The 18508-nt window shown below is 49.2% G+C and overlaps 1 protein-coding gene and 1 non-coding gene across 2 annotated transcripts in view; both read left to right on the top strand.

Annotated features, from left to right (window-relative positions):
* KLHDC8A (kelch domain containing 8A) overlaps nucleotides 1-18508 on the top strand; it is a 33534-nt gene that overhangs the window by 963 nt on the left and 14063 nt on the right. The gene's annotated exons all lie outside the window — the stretch shown is intronic.
* Nucleotides 5875-5946, top strand: TRNAW-CCA (transfer RNA tryptophan (anticodon CCA)). The gene has a single exon. It is a non-coding gene; the product is annotated as a tRNA-Trp (tRNA).

Below are 18508 nucleotides of genomic sequence, written 5' to 3'. Positions count from 1 at the left end.
CCCTTCCCTCTGGAGGAGACTTGTTGGCTCAGCCAACAGCCAGAACCAACACGACTGTTACTTTATTTTCTTATCCAAAGGATTCAGCACAAAAACCTGAGCCTAGTCAGGAGCACCAATAGCAGGAGGTGCTGCTGAGGAGCTTCAGATCCCCTCTGCTGGGTGCCCGTTGTCTGGGCTGCAGTGGGAAGCAGCTCGGAGCTGGATTGGAGGTGGCAGCCAGCCAGGACTGGGCTTGGGGACACGGACTGCAGGTGGTCCCCATGTGTCAGACCCTGGGTCAGAAGGCTCAGAGCACTTTACTTTTTCCTCTCTTTAAGCCCAAGCAATGTGAGCTGTGGGATCCAGCCCCAGGGCAGTGTTCCCAGCCAGGCAGTTCCCAGCTGTGCTCCAGGTTTTGGCACGGAATGGCACCCACGGTGGCACACGGATGCCCTGTAAAGGGGCCAGCCAGGACACCAGTCCAGCTTCGCTGTCATTTGTCACCATGAAGCTCAGCAGGTTCCAGCCTGGCCTGCAGGGATTGGTGGCAAACCCTGGGGTTAGTGCTGGGGCTGATGTCTCCTCCAGGGCTGCATCAACCTCTGCCTCAGGCAGCGCATGCGGAGCTGCTGGGCCAAGGCACAGAGGGTGAGGTTGATGCTGATGCCCACATATTTTGGCTTGGTTGAGGGTCCCTCACTCCTCCCTCGCTCCTGGAGGGACACAAGCTGGGTCCCTCCCAACGACAATCCGAGCAGGGATCACCCTTGTGAGTGCAGTGTGGAGAGCTGGAGCTGTTCTGGGGGAGAGCATCAAAAGCAGAGGTCTGGAGAAAATCATGGGCAGGTTTGCTCAGGCTGTACAGTGAATTATCACTGTGGGGTTGAGGGAGCTTGGCCCAGTCCTTTACTGTGTAACCTTTACTGCTCAGCCTCTTGGATTCCAGGCTCCATCATGGTTTGGCAGCTAAAGATGTGGTGCTAATGGCCAGCCTGAGATTTGGTGTCTAGCTGGGAGGTTCAGCATTGCATGGAGCAGCCCGGGAGACCAGGCTGGTGCGTGATGGGATGGGGCTCCGGGGGCTCCTGGTGGTGGTGGGCGTCCCCCAGGCTGGACTGGGATGAACTGGGAGCTCTGCTGGACACAGGCCGTGCTCATGCTCTGCTTGCACTGTGCAGTGCTGTGCACGCACTGCACACACACTGCCCAGGCTGCACACACACTGCCCAGGCTGTGCAGATGCTGCACACATGCCGTGCACACACGGTGCACACGCTCTGCACACACATGCACCTGGCTGCACCCTGGGGGTGTGCAGCACCTCTGTGCCTGGTCAGGTTTTCTCTCTGTCTCAAATATTCCCATCTCCAGCTGGAGGTTCCCAAGTCAGGTGTCTAATGGTGCAGCAGGTAGAACCCAGAGGGGCAGACTCACCCACACCCACTGTATGTGCATTGGAGAAGACAATGAACGAACCAAGCTCAGCACAAACGTTAAAGCACTTGAGCTTCAACTGTTTTTAAAGTGAACTTCCCAGCTCCCTGGATGGATGTAGCTCTCAAAGCAACAATATGTTTTCCACCATGGCTCCGAGCAAAATGGTTTGCTCCTGGATTGACCTCTATTGTGTTCATAAATGGCTTGTGGTGCTGTTTGATTCCCCCATCATAATGACTTGACCTCTAGATTTATGGCTGAAGGTCCTTTCATCCGCACATTGTTTCCCACCAGACTCCAGCCTGATGCTTTTCTGGAGCAAACCTGCCCGGAGCTGAGCCTCTCGTGCTCCTCTGAGCTGCCCAGGCAGCTTCACTGACACAGCTGCTGTGGGCAAAACCAAACAGGTTTGTTGTTTTTTTTCCCCCCTCTTTCCAGTGGCAGCATTTTAATAGGGCAGCGTCTGCTCCTGAGCCCCTGAAGGCTGCGCCTGGCAGCTCCTGCCACACTGCAAACCCTCTCACACCCTGTCTTGCTTTCTCTCTCCCCCACGTTTGCACAACCCCCCAGCACTTTTATAAACCGGGAGTTTGCTTTTTGTTCAGGATGTCTCCAGCAGCAGACACTGCCTTTGCAGCATGTCCTCCCCAAGATGGCTCAGCAGCAGCTGGGCTCTCTGCAGACCCCTCATGACGACGCCAGCCTTACCTGCTCTGTGGGTTCCCAGGGTTTATGAAGAGAGCCCACACCTCCAGCCCTCCTTCACCCCTTCCCGTGCACCCCAAGCTTTTCCTCCTGTGCCAAAGGGCTGGGGTGAAGCTGGCAGCAGCCAGCAGTGCCCGTGCACCAGCCCTGGGGACAGAGTAGCAACATCTGAAACAAGGAGCTGCCTGTACTGAGGGTTCATGATGGAGCTTTGGGAAAAATCAGTTTTAGTGACCAAAACAACCAGAGCATCAGCTCAGGCTCACTTCCAAGGTAGGCAGTGAAACCCCTTCGAAAATACTGGATTATTAGGGAGCAAGGGAGCCTACAGATGTTTATTTGCATTACAATATAGGGCTTGGGGACCAAAACCTGTATGTGTGTGGGGTGTGGGGTGCAGCCCCCATGGGCAGAGGTGCTGGTGGCCAAGATGCTCCTGGTCCTACTGAGGCAGCTGGTTGGAGAAGACGAGATGTTTCTGCAGTGAGCTGGAAGGGTAGGTGCTCAAACTGCAGGAGGCAAGGCAAGAAAAGAAATTTTTAAGAAACTGCAGCTTGAACTCTTGTCTTGTAACACATTCCTAAAGGTTTTGGTGGAGATGTGAAAAAGGATGAGGGAATAACCCCAGTGTTCCCAAGGCAGATGCTCTGCAGCAGGACAGGCAGCTCCTGCTTTAATGCCCCAGAAGCATCTTGTTGGATTTTGGATGTGTGCTGGGCAATTTCTGCATCCCAGGTACCAACCAAGAGAAAAAAAACCTTTTTTTACCTGCTCAAAGCTACCCTTTCTCCCTCTCACAGGCAGGGTTTTCTCCCAGCTGCTCAGCATTCCCGTGTTGCCCTGTGAGGGCACAAACACCCCTGACAAAAGCTGCAGTTCCTGGTTGGGCTCCATCCCACCAGCCCTTGCCTCCTCACCTTCCACTGGTTCAAAAAAACATCCAGTCTTTCTGGCTGCCCCAAAACACCCCGTTTTTCAGCAGGTTGCTCTGGGGACCAGGTGCAGGCAGTGTCAGGCAGCTCCAGGTGGGCACAGGGAAGCTCACGTTGTTTTGGGAAAATGCTGACCTTGTTTAGTTCCTATTTTTGCACATCAGCACAGCCTCCCGAATCCAGGGCTTGCAGCTCCGGTGCTGTCCTTGGCAGGGACCTTCAGATTTATCTTTAGGCCAAAAATAGGAAGCTGGTGAAACACCAAGTGTTATTTCTTGAAGGTAACTTTGTTGGTTTTTTTTGCACAGTCCCCTTGTATCCTGTGGTGACCACGGGAGTAACACACCCGTGGAATTAAACCATGAGAGATTCATCACTGCTCTGGAGTTTATTAGAAATTTAAAGATACGGGCTAAATTTGACCTCTTTAGGCCAGATAGTTTGTATGATGAGATGTTTACAAAAATATTAATTAGACAGAGATGAGCTTGCACTGAGCCCCAGCACTCAGGTTTCTCCTGGATGTGTCTCAGCCCCATCCCTGGGCAAAAGCACAGGCAGAGGCAGCACACACTGAGGAAGCCCTGACTCAACACAGCCCAGCTCACTCGAAGTGTTTGATTTGGGATTTTGCTCAATCCAATCCATCTGCCTAATTCCCTTCTAATAAAGCTCTATCGATCCCTAGAATGACCAAGCAGAGGGAGAGGCACTGAACCATCCTTGCAGCATCTCCCTAATAAGGATCAAAGCATTAAACCTCTTTTTACTGTCCTTTTCTTTTATCCCACTGTCTGGATTTCATCACGAAGGGACCTACCCAGACATGTTCCTCAGGAGTCTCCCAGCCCCAGTAGCCATAGAAACCAGCTATTTTTAGTCTGTTTTCATGATGCCAGTAAATTACTTTTCTCTACTTTGGAGAGACAGAAGACCAGGTCAGCCTTGTGTGCTGGTGGATGGTAAATGAGCATCTCCAGCAAGGCAAGAGTCCTCTCCTCTACCCACTGCACCTCTGAGAAAATAAATGTGGCATTTGTAAACAAGCACACGTATCTAGGCACAGAGCAGCTAACTTCCTATTGCCTTTCTTATGCTAGAGACAATATTTATAAGAATTTTTAGAATATGGATTTTATAGACATTTGGAGATCAGGGGTTTTGGTACCTGACAAGCTTCCTCCTTTTCTGAGCTGATTCACAAGGCCTCGTAAAACAAATCACCAGTGCTTGGAAGGGAGATCAATGTGGGTAAGGGCACGGTGGTACTCAGAGCATAAATCAGCCCCACAACAGCATCTGTCATTCCTGGGATATCAGTGAGACTCACAGCCAAAGGCTTTTTGAAGTCAGATGGAAAAACACATTTGTCTGAGTAATTGTTGGGCTACATGCTAATGAGCAACGCTGGCCGGGAGGGAAGGGAGCCGGGGCTGAGCATCATTTTCCTGGAGGGTTTTCTTAAAACACCCACCACCACCTCCCGGGATCTTCTCCCTTCCCTGTGGCAGGATCCAGCCCACGGGGGGCACTTCCCCAGCTGCTCCCTGCCCTCCTCGGGGGTACAAACGCTGGGGCAGCTCCTGGGGGTGCAGGAGCATCCCACCCGCCGCCGTCTCCTCAGGGAGCTCCGTGGGAAGGGATCCGCAAACCCCTGCCGAGCGGAGCGGCTGGAGAACGTTTCTTTGTAACGCTGGCCGGGCATCCTGGAGCTGTAAACACCCCGAGCCCGACGGCTTCTGCTGTAACCCGTCTGGTTTACAAGATTGTACTATAAATTATAGATGCATATCAGGACTGCGGTTTGCACGGCGAGACCCGCCTATCGATCTGTCTCTCCTGCTGGCTCACCTCGCTCCGGGAGCAGCGGGATGTGCCGGGGCCGGTGGGTTGGCCCCCCCGGGTCTGCGCTCGGGGTCAGCGCCTTCCCGGCCCGGCTGTTCGAGCAGCAGCTGCAGCAGCTGCTGGAATAAACCAGCCTGACGCGACAGCCCCCGGCGTTGGGTGTCATTCCGTGCGGGCTGCTCGGGGCTGGGCTGGGCGCGGGAGGGGAAGGGGGGGTTTGGTGGGACTGCGGGGGGAGATGGGCACGGGGGGAGGTGGGTTCCCGAACCCCGCTCTCTTCCCGCCCAGCCCGCTGCGGGGTCGGGCTGCAAAACTCACTGATTTACACACCCGCAGCGCAAAGCGGGAGCTGCGGGAAAACCCAGCGGTGTTTAACGCAGCGGCTGCAGGGGCGGCTTCCCAAAGCCCTGAGGAGCCGGCGGCTATAAAGAAAACCACAAGGGCAGCCCAAATCCTATCAGCTCGAGCTGTGGAAGGGACCAACCCCCCCCTCATGCGGTGTAACCCCCCGGGGGCAGCGCTGCACCAGAGACCGGCCGCAACTCAACGCATGTCACGGGGCTCCCCCCGCGGGGGCCCTTCCAGCCCGGGCCGGACCAACGGGCTGGGGGGGGCGGGGGGGGGGACGCTGCGCCCCGGCGCGGGGGGGCGCGGGGGGGCCGGGCCGGGGGGGGGCGGGGACACCCCTCCCCGCGCGGTGGTACCGCCCGCGGCGGGAGCCTTGAAAGCTCAGGCGGCAGCGGCGGCGGCGGCCTGCGAGCCCCGCGGCCTGTGCGGGGCCCTGTGCGGGGCCTTTCCCCCCTCCCCGAGGCGCGTCAGGGCCTTTCCCAGGGCAGGTTTGGGGGGTTCCCCCGTCCCGGGACATGTTGGGGTCCCCCCGCTGGGGCGGGGCGGGCCCGGCGGGGCCTGTGGGGACGCGCATGCGCGGGGCGGCCTCACGCTCTTCCCGGCAGGCCGGGGAGGCTCGCAGCGAGACCTCGTGGCGCAACGGTAGCGCGTCTGACTCCAGATCAGAAGGCTGCGTGTTCGAATCACGTCGGGGTCACGGTGCCCTGCGGGGTTGCTTTTTAGGCGGAGGGGCTGGAGCTGCAGCCTGGGGTGAGGGCAGAGCTCGTGGGTTTCCTCCTCGGCTCTAATTCTTGCTCTGGAGGGGCGTGAGGCGCCCGGTGCATGTAGCTCCTCGGGGGCCGGGCAGGGCCGTGTCCATAATTAGTGGAACTGAACCCACCCGCTGGGAACTCAGCGGGTGCTCCTGGAGGGCGGGGGAGGGAAGGAGGGGGGCTTGGGGAAGGCTGGGGGGATGCCCGAGCTTTTCAGCATAGCAGCCCCACCCTGGTGGGACCCCGAAGTGCTCGAGCAGGGGTGTGTGGTCCCAGGGGTGTTGGAGCAGGGTGTGGGTTGGTGAGGAGTGACCCTGAGGGATGGCAGCAGCTCGAGCCTCTCGTCAATGTAAGGAATGTTTTAGGAATGTCTTTGCTTTCAGGTGCTTGTGCTGTACGGACTCTGAGGGATCTCGGGCTGGAGACTTGGAGGGGATAAGCAAAACTGAACCACCAGCAAGTGAAGCAGAGCTTTTAAGCACCCCTGGGTGACAGTGCCTGTCTCCTGGGACACTCCATCAAGTGGTGCCTTTTTGCTAAGAAGCCCCAGAAACAGCTGAATCAGGTACTTGTTAGAATTAAATACAGCACACAATATTCCATGCATAATTGTTCATGGTAGAAGCAGCTCTAGCTTTGAAGCAGCCATGCACTTTGTTATTTGAAACTATTTTACTTTTGGAAGGAACAGTAAAGGCAAAGTCTAACCTGCAGGATGGATAAAGCTCCTAAGTGGTCATTAACTGCTTTAACCTGCTCAGAAGATGATGGGTTGTGTGTACACCTGAGTTCCTGCAGTCTTGATCTCTTTCCATTAAATGGCTTTTGTCTTGACTGGCTTTTCTTTTGAACTTCATTGCTTTATAATAGCAGACAGGAATGATGCTTTGAGCTTCTGCTGCCACGAAGCTTCCTTTTGTGTTGAAAAATAGCACCAAAGAAAGGGAGTCTTTATTGCCCTGCTCTGCCTTCACTGATACAATTTTAATTAAGGTAAAACAGCTGGGCAAAAAATAACCTCCTGTCTGGAAGGGTTTATCCCCAGCAATGTGCTCCCTGAAGATGTGCAATGCTAAAGCTATTTGTAAGCTGGAATGGCAGTGATTCCATGATTAATCTTGCTGAGGTCGAAATATTTTGTGAAAGAATGAAATCCATGGGACAGAACTTCCTGTGGAATTCTAGCATGCTGTGCCATGGGGTTTTCTTCAGTCTGACCAGAGGCAAAAATTAAAGGTGAAGGTAAATGGTGTAAATTTAGCCTGTAACAGCATCTCCTGGGATCCTGTTCCTGCCATGATCTGTGGGGGGCAGTGCCCAGCTTTCTGCTTTCCTTCCATATCCTCTTTCCTGGTAAAATAGAGATCCCTGAGCCGGTGCTGAGGGGTGAAGAGCTGCTCCCCCCGATATGGCTCACCTGCCAGCATGCCTGAGGCATCAGTCCTGGATGGTTTTAAAACTTGTGGAGATATGGTGCTTAGGGACATGGTTTAGCAGGGGGCTGGTAGAGCTGGGTTAGTAGAGTTAGGTTAAAGGTTGGACTGGATGATCTTATGGCTCTTTTCCAACCTGGACAGTTCCATGGTTCCCTGAGCTGCTCCTGAGGCTTCCTTCTGGATTTCCTGACATATTGAGGAATGAATTGGAGACAAGTATCAATCTTTGGTGAGGCTCTAATGCAGGGAGTGCTGATGCTGAAGGGGCTCTGTTTATATAAAACCTCCCCTTTCTAAACCACCTGAGCATTTGCTAGTGATGTTTGTCTGCACCTGTGACTTGGACTTCATGTCCTGGGAGACAAACACCTCTCCATGGCTCACAGAAACTCTGTGAATGTCACTGAGGTAATTTAATTTTATCTTGTCCCAATGGCTTTACTTCCCAGTGTAGAGTGAAAAAAGAGTATTGTTCCAGAAAACAACCCAGAAAGGCATTAAATAGCTGATCTGAAGCCTCCATCCTCTGAAAGGGAAGCAAATGAGGTGTGGCTTGAGGCAATTTTGCTCCTTCAGTCAGGCTCTGATCTCTGGAGTTTTTTATTTTCCCCTCCCAATCAGGCTGGCAAATGTTATACTCAAAATCAGGTCACAAGAGACCAATGCATGAAAGAGCAGCTGTTGCATGCAGTCATGCACAATATTTCTGTGCTAGAAATGATTCATTTAGTCTGTGTAATCTATATGGAAATGTGCTGCAGGAGCACTGCTGAGAAGATCCCATTGTGTTTGTACAGCCCCAGCAAAGCTGAGCTTTGAATTGTGGGATTTCAGGTGCCTTTTCCCTTTTATGATATGTCAGATAAACATAGGGAATCTACCTTTTAGCTGGGTGGTATTGCTTGACTGTACTTTGTATGTATGTGCTGCTTTTAGCCTGACATTCTGAGTGCAATACCCTCAGCACTGGAAGCATCAATTAAATAAAGGCTTCAGCTGGGAGTTGTATGGGAAGAAAATGAAATCCTGCTGCAGAAGGATTCTGGATGAGCAGATAAAGGAAGAGGAATGAAGAGAATGAAGTACAGGGACCATTTCAGAGGTCCTATAATATTCTGAAAAATCTGAGCTGAAAGGGAATTTTTTTACTCAAGTAGAACAGTCTGTTTTAATCTCAAAAAGCCTTTTGGGGAGTTGCTCAGTACTGAAAGCTGTTTTGTCCCCACCTTTTCTTTATTGTTCTGTCCTTTTGAAGCTCTCTTCAAAGATGAAGGCAAACTTCCCATTTATTCCACAGACTATAATGAATATCCAGCTTTGTTTAAGCAATTAGCTTGGTGGGGTGATTTCTGTTGCTGTTTGAAAAAACAAAAAGTTCCAAAATCCTTAGTGGTTTAGACATGTTTTGCAAAAGCACTGAGCCAACAGCTGTGCACTGGGCTAATCTGACAGTGTAGCAGCTGTCATAACAAAAGCAGAGCTGGTTCAAACACAGCTCCTTTGTAGAGTGACTGAGAAATGATTTCAAGGAAAAGGTTATTTACTGGGTCTACTGCTTTGAGCTGTGGGGCTGGTTAAGTGACTGCTCACTTGGTTTTGGTGTGTGATCCCCAACAGATGAATGGGCTCTTCACCATCTCTTTAGTCCAGGGACTCCAATGTGCTTCCATCCTCAGCCCTGTTTCTTGCTCCTGGCTTTGTTTGCAGTCCCTGAGTTTCTGGAATCATGTTCTGGAGGTGCCTGCTGGGTGGGTGGGAAACCATTGCAGCCCACACCTGTAACCAGGGAATGCTCCAGAGGGGGGTAGGGGGTGAGCAATGTGATCCTTAAAGATGTCCTGAACTTGTTAAAGTATCAAATTCTGCAACCTGGTATTGATATTTCAGGTTAATTCACTTATATTTTATGGCCCTTTTTCTCCCCCTTTCTCCTCCCTCAGACAGAAGTGCTGGAGCAACCTTTGAAACAAAAGACTTCACAGTGGCAGCAGGCAGAGCCTCTGGCTGCACTGCACTAAGTCATCTGCTAATGCATGAATATTTTATGTATCTACAGCTAAATGAAGGAAATTGCAAGTTGATATAAACTGATGTTCTTTGTGTTAGCTCATGACAAAGGCAGCAATTACCTCTAATCAGTTAATCAGCATCCTTCTGTGGCCTGCCTTCCACTTCCTCCAGCTTTGTTTGGAAGAGCAGGATTTGTTAAACTCACCATTCTTTGGTAGCTGCTTCACTGAATAAGAACATTCTTGTGATGCTCATGGAAAATGTATTGACCTTAAACAGCACAGTGAAAGTCCCTGGTGTTCCCTCAGCCCATCCTGCTGCCTTTGTTATCTTCACACCTGGAGATGTCTGAATGTCACATGAAGCTTCTGTTGCCTGGTGCAGATTCCAGTCTTGCAAAGAAGGGTACATTAATTTTGTGGTGCCTTTCCCCTTGCAATCCCTAGCTCTAGGAATGAACTTAAACTGGAATTCCATCATGGTTTGCTGTCTCCTAATTCTGACTTTCTGGCAACAGAACATGAAACTGGATTTACTTGGACTCTGTTCATTCAGTCACTAGTAGCTTTCAATTTGCACTAGGTACATTCATAAGAATAATTGTGAAACTAGTTGCTAACAAACATTGGTGCCACTTTCTGATGGGCCATCTGTCCCTCACATAGATTTTAAAGTATAGAAGAATTAGATAAAGGATTGCTAATTAAGAATAGAGTACCTATCAGATGACTAATTAGTGCTAAAGTACAAGCTAGCTTGAGGATGGCTTTGCTTCTACTTCTGTAATGTAAGTAGTTTTGGGCTCTTAGTTACATTTACATCACCTTTGTGTTGTAACTGTGTGTAGACATGTCATGGGTGGAAAAACTGGAAAAAAGTTTCTAATTTAAATCAATATGAATAACAAGAACATGGTCTGTGTTGTGTGGCATTCAGGACTTGATGGGAAGTCCTGATGAGAGGCTTTAATTACATGCCCGCAGCCTGGATTAATGAGTCTGGCTTGAAATATTAACAGGTAGAACAAATACTGGCAGAGGATGAATTGCTGATAGACACAGGGACAGGAGGTCAGCTGGCAGTTCCCAGGGCAGTCCCCAGGCTGTTTGCAGACACTGTGACATTGTTGACTCTCAGCAGTCACATCTCTGCACTTCCTCTGGGCACAAAACTTTTCCAAGGTGCAACCCTTAGACTAGTGTCCCATCCGGGAGTCATGGATCTCATTTCACTTACTGGTACAGCAGCAAAGAAGCCTGTACCTTGGACTCTAAACCTCAAGCTTAGAAATCTTCCATCTTGTCTGAATTTATCTTGCAGACACTTCACAGAACAGTGTGAGGATCCTGACTCAACTCGGAGCAAATGAGCTTGCTCATTCCAGAGGAATTCTGCTCCCCTTCAGGCATCCCACTTCCTTCTCAGCACAGCCTATAGCCTAGAAGATGGTTATCTTAGAGAAGATGGCATTCCCTTTTGAAGAGAGTATTTACCAGAAATTTGTGATGTAGGTTAAATTCTATGTAGCATTTAAAATGCAGCCAGGGACCATCTTGGAACACGAGATTCCAGGTGGATCTCTTTGCCCAAGCACTTGGATCTGTTGAGGTGTGCAGCCCTGGACATGGGCCTGGTGCCTGATGTTAAAGGTGGTGGCTCCATCTTTGCAGGGCTTGGCCATCAGTCTCTTTGGCACAAGATTTGTCTCTTGGTGGCACAATGGGACTCTGGTCCTGAGTGAGGCCTTGGAGCATCACTGTGCCAGGGAGGCTGATCAGCACTGTTTTCTGGGCATGCAGATGAGCTTGATGAGCTGCTGTGGTTAGATGATGGGTCTGGAGGCAAAATACTCTTGATTGTGCACTGCTTACTAACTTGTGCAATAAATCACTTCAAAGTAGTATTTCTTTCTCCAGCAGGGTGAGAAAATGGTGGACAAGAGTACAATGAGATCCTGAACACCAATTAATATTCCAGAGGCATCCCTGTTAGAGCAGGCAACCAGCCTTTATTTTAACATAATCTCTTAGTGATTTTAAGTACTTCCCAAAGCCCTTTTATTTCCTATCTGCAGAAGAACAATCCACTTGAAATAATGTCATTTAAAGGCAGTTTCCATTCACTGAATCACTTCCCATCAGGAAGTACCATGGTGTTTCTTATGCCTGGGCACATTCCCTCTTAGACTGAGTGGTTTCTGAGATGCTGAATGGTTTCCTTCACTTCTAAGACATTTTGCTTTGTCTTTAAGCTGTGTGCACTTTGTAATCTTTCCCTCAGGTCTTGGCCATGCTGTAATGTGAGGTAGGAAGTTACCTCTTTTTTAAAATCAGTGGTAATAAACTAAAAAGAGGAGTTTGACTCCTATAACAGTCTAAGTAAGTGGAATTAAGGAACTGGCTTTCCACCAAGGTGTGGTCTTAGCTCTCTCTTCTCAAATGTTTCCCACTTTGTGAAGCTCATTTTCCAGTTTAGCAAGTGTGATGAAAGCTGGAATGTGCTCTGGTTTTACTTGATGTTGCATTCATAGGAAAATAATTTTTAGCTGCTTCAAATTGCTATGTAAATGCCATCACTTCCCTGTTAAGTAACAGACAGACCTTGTCAGTTCTGTTTCACACTTCCAGGCTTGGCTCCTTGCTGTTTCCATGTCCCCACTCTCTCATCCTGTGCTTCCTCTGCAAAACCTTGGCTTGAATGATCCAGCTGATGTGGAGTAACTTTGGTCTGGTTACTCAGGGTGGTGGAGAAGGGCTGTGTAGTCATGTTGTTCCTCCTAACTAACTTCAGAGCCTTGTTCTTATTGGGAAAATTATCATTTATTCCTCTCATTTGAACATGTATGAGCTGAGGTGGAATTCTTCCTCCCTAGCATCAGGTGTCTTGCCCTGGGGGCACGGTGTGATACTTGGCATCTGTTTTCCCTTTTTGGTTTTTTTTTGTGTTCTGAATTTAGTGAGTTATTCTAGACCCTCCTTGCAATTGAGAATGCTAAAGTGATGGCTCCAGGGATGAGGATTTTTGAACTCCTCCTGGCAATGGATAACAGAACCATTCATCTCCTGTTCAACATGCTAGGGATGTGTGTGCTTGTGTTCAAATGCATGTCCTCTTCTGCTATATGACATGAAGTGTGTTACTGCCCAGTGGTGGTGTATTGGGTCTTTCTTAGATATAAATGCTTTGAGGGCAAATGTTCCTAATGGCTTAGCATTAAAAAAAAATAAAATTTAAAAATGTAGAATTAGGCCAGGCTCCTGAGCACATCAGGTGCTGCAGCTTAAGCCATGCTTGGAAAACAAACTCCCACTCTGGCTCTTCTGTAGCACAGGAGGTAGGCTTGCTGGGCTTGCTGAAAATGTCAGTTATTTCTGGTTTCCTCCCAACCTCAGGTGGTGGTACCCAGTCCCTGTTACTGCCTGACCTCCTTCAAGACAGTTGTACTGAGCTGTAGGTCTCATTAATATTGGCTTTGGATTAAAGATGCATTCCTCAGCTCAACGTGGGGAGACATGACCAGCTTCCTCCACCTCCAGAGAAGCTCAGTTTGTGTCAAGACTCCTCTGGTTCCCTGGAAGTGAGGAAGGCAGAGCAGTGATCTTGCCAGCATGGAGTGGGAACCAATCCTTCCTCCCTGGGGAGTGAGCTTAGCACATTTTATGCTTGTTCACTTTATTGAACTGATCAGCAAAACAAATAACCCACAGGTATTGTCTGCACTGGGAGGAGCCAAGTTGGGCCCCATTCCACCCCTGCTCCCAGTTAGCTGCAACCTCAGCCCCTGAAAATTACAGTTAAAGAGAGCACCTACTTTGTGGGGGACTATATTTACCATGGAATGATAGAATATATGACATGTATGATAACTGTTTTCTTGGCCAGCAGCTAAGATGCAAGGTGTGAAAACAAGGATGCAGAGGTGCTCTGTTCCTGCCTGCTGTGTGCAAAGGAGATCTCAAGGACTGCACTGGGACTGCTAGTGATAAACTCACTGTGATACAGCAGGACACCTCCAATGACAGCGATTTTTCTCTGTAAGTAGAACCCTACACAGGTAGCAAGCATCCTTTGCCATCTAGAAAACATCCATCAATTCATCTGAAAAAACATGTTGTAAGGAGTTTTGCCCTCCTCTAGCAGAGTACTCCTGTTTCCTGCAGGAGTTTTCCTGTTTGTCACTAGGAAGACACATGGCAGAGGCCACTGCTGCCTCTGCAGGGGCTACAGACTTTGTCTACTTCTAGTTGGCAAATGTGAGGTCTGGATCCACTTTCTTTTGACTGAGCTAATGAACAGTTTTTGCTGTTCTGCTCTAAAACCAGTGTGGAGTCAGGGCACTGTGAGCTGATTGGCCTGACTTGTGCATGTAAAATTACTTGACACTTAGAGCACTCTGTGATTTAAGAGATCACAATAAGATTTGCAGTGATGGACCTGATGGAGCACCCAGCCCTGCTGTGTCTGTAATTTGCACTGGTTTCCCAGTGGATGGAAGCAAAACATCACCATCAATGCTGGCCCTGCTTCATGCCAGGGGTCACAGATATTTGCTGTTGAGCCTGAAGTGTATGAGCTCAGTTGATTTGGCAAACAAATCTAGCTCAGTGCTGGGCAATCTCAGGTAGCTCTGGCTGTGTCTGGGAATTTAGAGAAGAAAAAAAGAGGCTGCCAATTTCTTGGGCTGCTGAAGGCTTCACCCCTGCTTGGGAAGCAACCTTGCATTGGGCTGTTGTAGGAATGGCCTCACTGAGACTGTCAGCACTTGGAAGTTTAGACCTTACAGTACATGTAACCACAAAAGGTTTGTGTTTAATGAAATGCTAGGGTCTGAGAGCACGTGTGCTTTTAAATGTGTTTGACAGGATGGTGAGTCCTTAAAATGAATTCAGGATGTGCTTAATGGGTTATGTCCTGGTGGGACCTTCAAGCAGTAGATGGCTGAACTTGGCAAAGGTTGCTTGTCTTCCCATGGGATTGGGGTGGAAACTGCAGTTCTGTGCCCTGATCCAGTTCCAGTTGTTGGCATTTAGGATGAAATCTGCATGTGGCATCAGCTGCTGAGGAAAGATGACACTTAAAACTGAGCTAGAAGACCTTACCCTAAATGAGGGATATAGGTTAAATGGTTTTGGTCTGGAATTCTCTTTTTATCCAGGAGGTAGAAACCCCACCTTTATTTCCATTCTTCCCCATAAAAGAAAACCCCAGTAGGGTGTGATTTGAGGAACACATCACTCATGGGGATTTGTGCCCTCCATGTGCAGCATCTCTAGGTCTAAAGGAGAGCAGGACTTGGCACCCCTTTCAGATGGCAGCAGAGAAAATCTTGTTCTACAGTTTTTCCCACCTTCTTGCCTTAACTGTCTCACTTCTCAGTCTTTTCCCTCAGCCTGTTTTCCCTTGCTCCCTTGAAAGTGTGGGTAGGATTGCTGCTGAGCTGACATCCCATTACCACCCACCTCCTCCAGCTTAGCAGTTCCCCTTGCCCTGCACCCAGGCACATGGGAGCACCTGGCACCTTCCTGCACACTGAGCCCCCGTGGGGGCTGCCAGCCTGCCCTGACTGCCTCCCCCTGCCTCTCATTTATCTGCTGCAGCCTTCTCCACTGGAGACCTGTCAGCAAGGATCTCTGCTTGGCAGGAATAGCTTAGGAGAGTAATGACAGCCAAGTGGGTGCTAAGTGGGGAACAGCAGAAGTGCTGTAGCATTGAGGTCAGTTATAAGCAACACATCCCTGTATTCTCAGGGACACCCCAGGATGGGCAGCAGCTGGGGCTGGGAGATGTCTGGAGAGTGGGAGCTACAGAAAACAAGACTTGGTTAGGTGGGTGAGACAATCTCTTCCTTCTGAGAGAACTCCTGAGGAAATTCTTCACTCTGAGGGTGGGGAGACACTGGAACAGGTTGCCCAGGGAAGCTGTGGCTGCCCCATCCCTGGCAGTGTTGAAGGGCAGGTTGGATGGGGCTTGGAGCAACCTGGGCTGGTGGAAGGTGTCCCTGCTCATGGCAGGGGGGCTGGATCTAGATGATCTTTAGGGTCCCTTTCAACCCAAACAATTCTATGATTCTGCATCTGCCTCATTCTTCCTGGGGATGGTTTTGATCTGAGCAGCTCCAGACCTGCTCATCACTTCCCTTGGCTTCCCAGGCCTGTAGCTACATCCAACCACTCTTGGGATCTTGTGGGTGCAGGAGCAGTTTTCCTCCCAGTCTGTAAGGAGCAGGGCAACATATAAGGGAGCCACTGGTCAGAGGTGTTTGCCAAGCATCCACCACCATCCAGGCAAGCTGGAAATGGGTGACTTTTGGTGACTTGTCACAGAAGCTTCACGTGCCAGAGCCAAGAACAGAACTTCTCAATCCAGGGAGAACTGGGCAAAGTCCATTGTTACAGATTAATGTGTCTACCCATGAACTTAGCTTTGGGGATCAGCAAAACAAAGAGAAAAATTCTGAGAAATGGGAAAGTTTCATTATGGCAACCTTTGAAACAAAGCAGCTGGACTTCTGAGAGCATTTCATTTTCAAGCTGGGCCCTTTTTTTCCTTTTTAAAGCAGAAAATGCTTCAATATTTAACCCGTAGAGGAGAGGCAAACATTCACTGCAGTGTAAATGGACAAAAAAAGGGGGTAGATTGGGAGTTAATTCCCCCAAATCTATTAAAATAGTTCCTTTATAGAAAATTAAAATGATATACTGACTTTTTTTACCCACATCCCCTTTCCAATCCATTCTTAAGACAGCCTTGTCCCTTGTCACTGCCTGCTCCATGAATAATTAACCCTCACTTCCTTTGAAGAGCAGAGAACAAAACGCTGCTGTTCCAAGTCCCTTTTCTTCCTTGGGCATTCAGGTGTTTCCCAGAGCTAGATGTGCTCTGTGGGAAACTCAGGACGCTCTGTGCCCTGCACTGGGCTAGATTGACTCTTGCAGGACTGGTCAGGAAGGCAGATGTTCTTCCATTGAAACAGACTCAGTAAAACCACAAGGGATGCAGCTTGTGATACCAGCAAACCACTGCTGTATTTCAGCATTCTGGTAACCATGCATGGAGATTAGCTGTTCCAGCCCTCCTGTGTCTGGCATTAACCCTCTTCTGGGAACAAACAGATTTTTTTTTTTTCTTTTTCCTCCCAGTTGAATATAAACAAGGACTTTTGTTTTTATAAAAAGCATGCAAAGCCAGATGCATCCATAGCCTAACTAGTTAGCTTAAAGCTCTTTCATGCTGCTGTAATTCTGTGAACTGTAGCTGATTTTTAATGATACAGGGGGTTTTGGGTGTTGTGTTTTCTTTTTCCCAGCAACTGTCTTTTTGAAGTGCCTGTCTGTCCTGAAATGGTGTCTCTCTGTGTTTGTCAAATGGGCAGACACAGCTGGTGGACTTCTCTGTGTGGGTTAAATATTCTGATTGAGAGATCCTGAAGCTCTTGGCTCCTGTCTCCACATATTAAGGTGACTGTAACCAGCTCAGGGCCCTGCAGGAGGGAGAATTAATTAATTAATTAACTAGTTAATTAACTGTCAGGCTGCCAAATCACTGGAAGAGATGACAGGGTAGGACTGAGTGCTCTGTCTAGTCCCTCTGCTTGTGCCCATCCATGGTTTCCCATGGTCAGTGGTGCCAGGGGCCTGTGTGCTCCAGCACCAATGTACGGATGGACAGGTCTTGGGTCCTCTTGCATGTTTTTCTCCTTTAGCTACAAAATCCTGATTTTTTTTCTTTTCTAAAAGTGTTTTTACTGGGCTTCTGGGATGCTTTTTTGCTGTTTTTTCTCTGTTTTCTTGCCTCCTGGCCTGATAACTGCTGTTCAATGTGTCCTTTCCAAACACTTAGGAGAAGTGGTCTAGTCAAGAGTGCTTGGTAGTGATGTGGGTAAGGAATATGAAAAGAAAATAGTGCTTTTTGGCTTATTTGTGTAATTTGCAGGAATTCCTGAAACTCTCCTGCTGTTCCTATGGAAACAGAGGTTGAACTGCAGGAAACTGCTACAGGTTTTGAATGTGTTTTTTTTTTTCCTTTAACAGTGACATCTCCTTTAGCATTTGCAAGCAGCCTGGAAAAGTTTTTTCTCTCCTTTTTGAGTGGAGTGTCCCTGGGCCTTCCTTGTTGTACAAGTTCTCCAGGATATCCTGAGAGGTCTCTGTACACAACAAGCAAACACTGCCAGGAAGAGATTCCATCAGGAGGAGGCTCTGGTTTCCTCACACCATTCTCTGACTGACACTGGTGGGTTTCTTTCCCTCACAGTTGGTGGGTAGCAGATCCATCCCTCCCTCCTTCCCAGGAGCCCTGCACTATGGGAAGGGCTCACTGGTTGCTGGGGTGTGGTGCTGTGCCATGTTCACTGTTCAAAAAGCATCTGGTGGGGGAAGCCAACACTTGCCTTTGTCCCAGGGCTCGGGTCTCTGAGTACATTTCCTCAGCTCTGTCCTTCCCAGACAGTTATTTTCCAGGCTGTCAGGTCTGACTGCCACCAGGCAAAGCAGTCAGGGGCTGAACACCTGGGGCTTTCTGGCCAAGCTGTCATACTCCATGCTTTTATCCAATTTAAACTCTCCCTCTTCCCCTGCCTTCATCTCTCTGGTCTTTGGCAGGTGTTGACATGGGGCAGACTGTTGGTCGTGGGCAGGTAAGGCTGCTTGTGTTTCTCTAAGAAATGACACCAGGGAATGAAAGGTCAGCAAGGGGTCTCTTGGGCTTACTTTGTTTTGTTTTTAATAGGGTGAATTAAATGCTTGTGGAGATGAAAGGGTAGTTTCAATAACAGTTATTAGCATCAGATATGTAGGAACTATGAGGACAAGGATTATCAAGGCTTCCTGGCAGGGCTCCATCAGGACCCTGGTCTGTGTCACACCATTTCTGCTCCCTCTTTTATCCCAATCCATCACATTTCTGCTACCAGGCAGAGGCCCTGGCTGCCCTGAGAACCCCACTCGCCAGGTGCTGTACAAACACGGTGGGGAGCTCAGCCTCAGTCACAGAACAACAGGTGAAATGGGCTGACAGAAAGCAGGAAGGAAAATGAGAAGGAGATGAGGGGCTGGAGATCAAA

This window comes from Apus apus, chromosome 23 (genome assembly GCF_020740795.1).
Source record: "Apus apus isolate bApuApu2 chromosome 23, bApuApu2.pri.cur, whole genome shotgun sequence".
Lineage (NCBI taxonomy): Eukaryota > Metazoa > Chordata > Aves > Apodiformes > Apodidae > Apus > Apus apus.
Note: the sequence above shows the minus strand (reverse complement) of the source record. Positions and strands in the feature narration are given on the sequence as shown.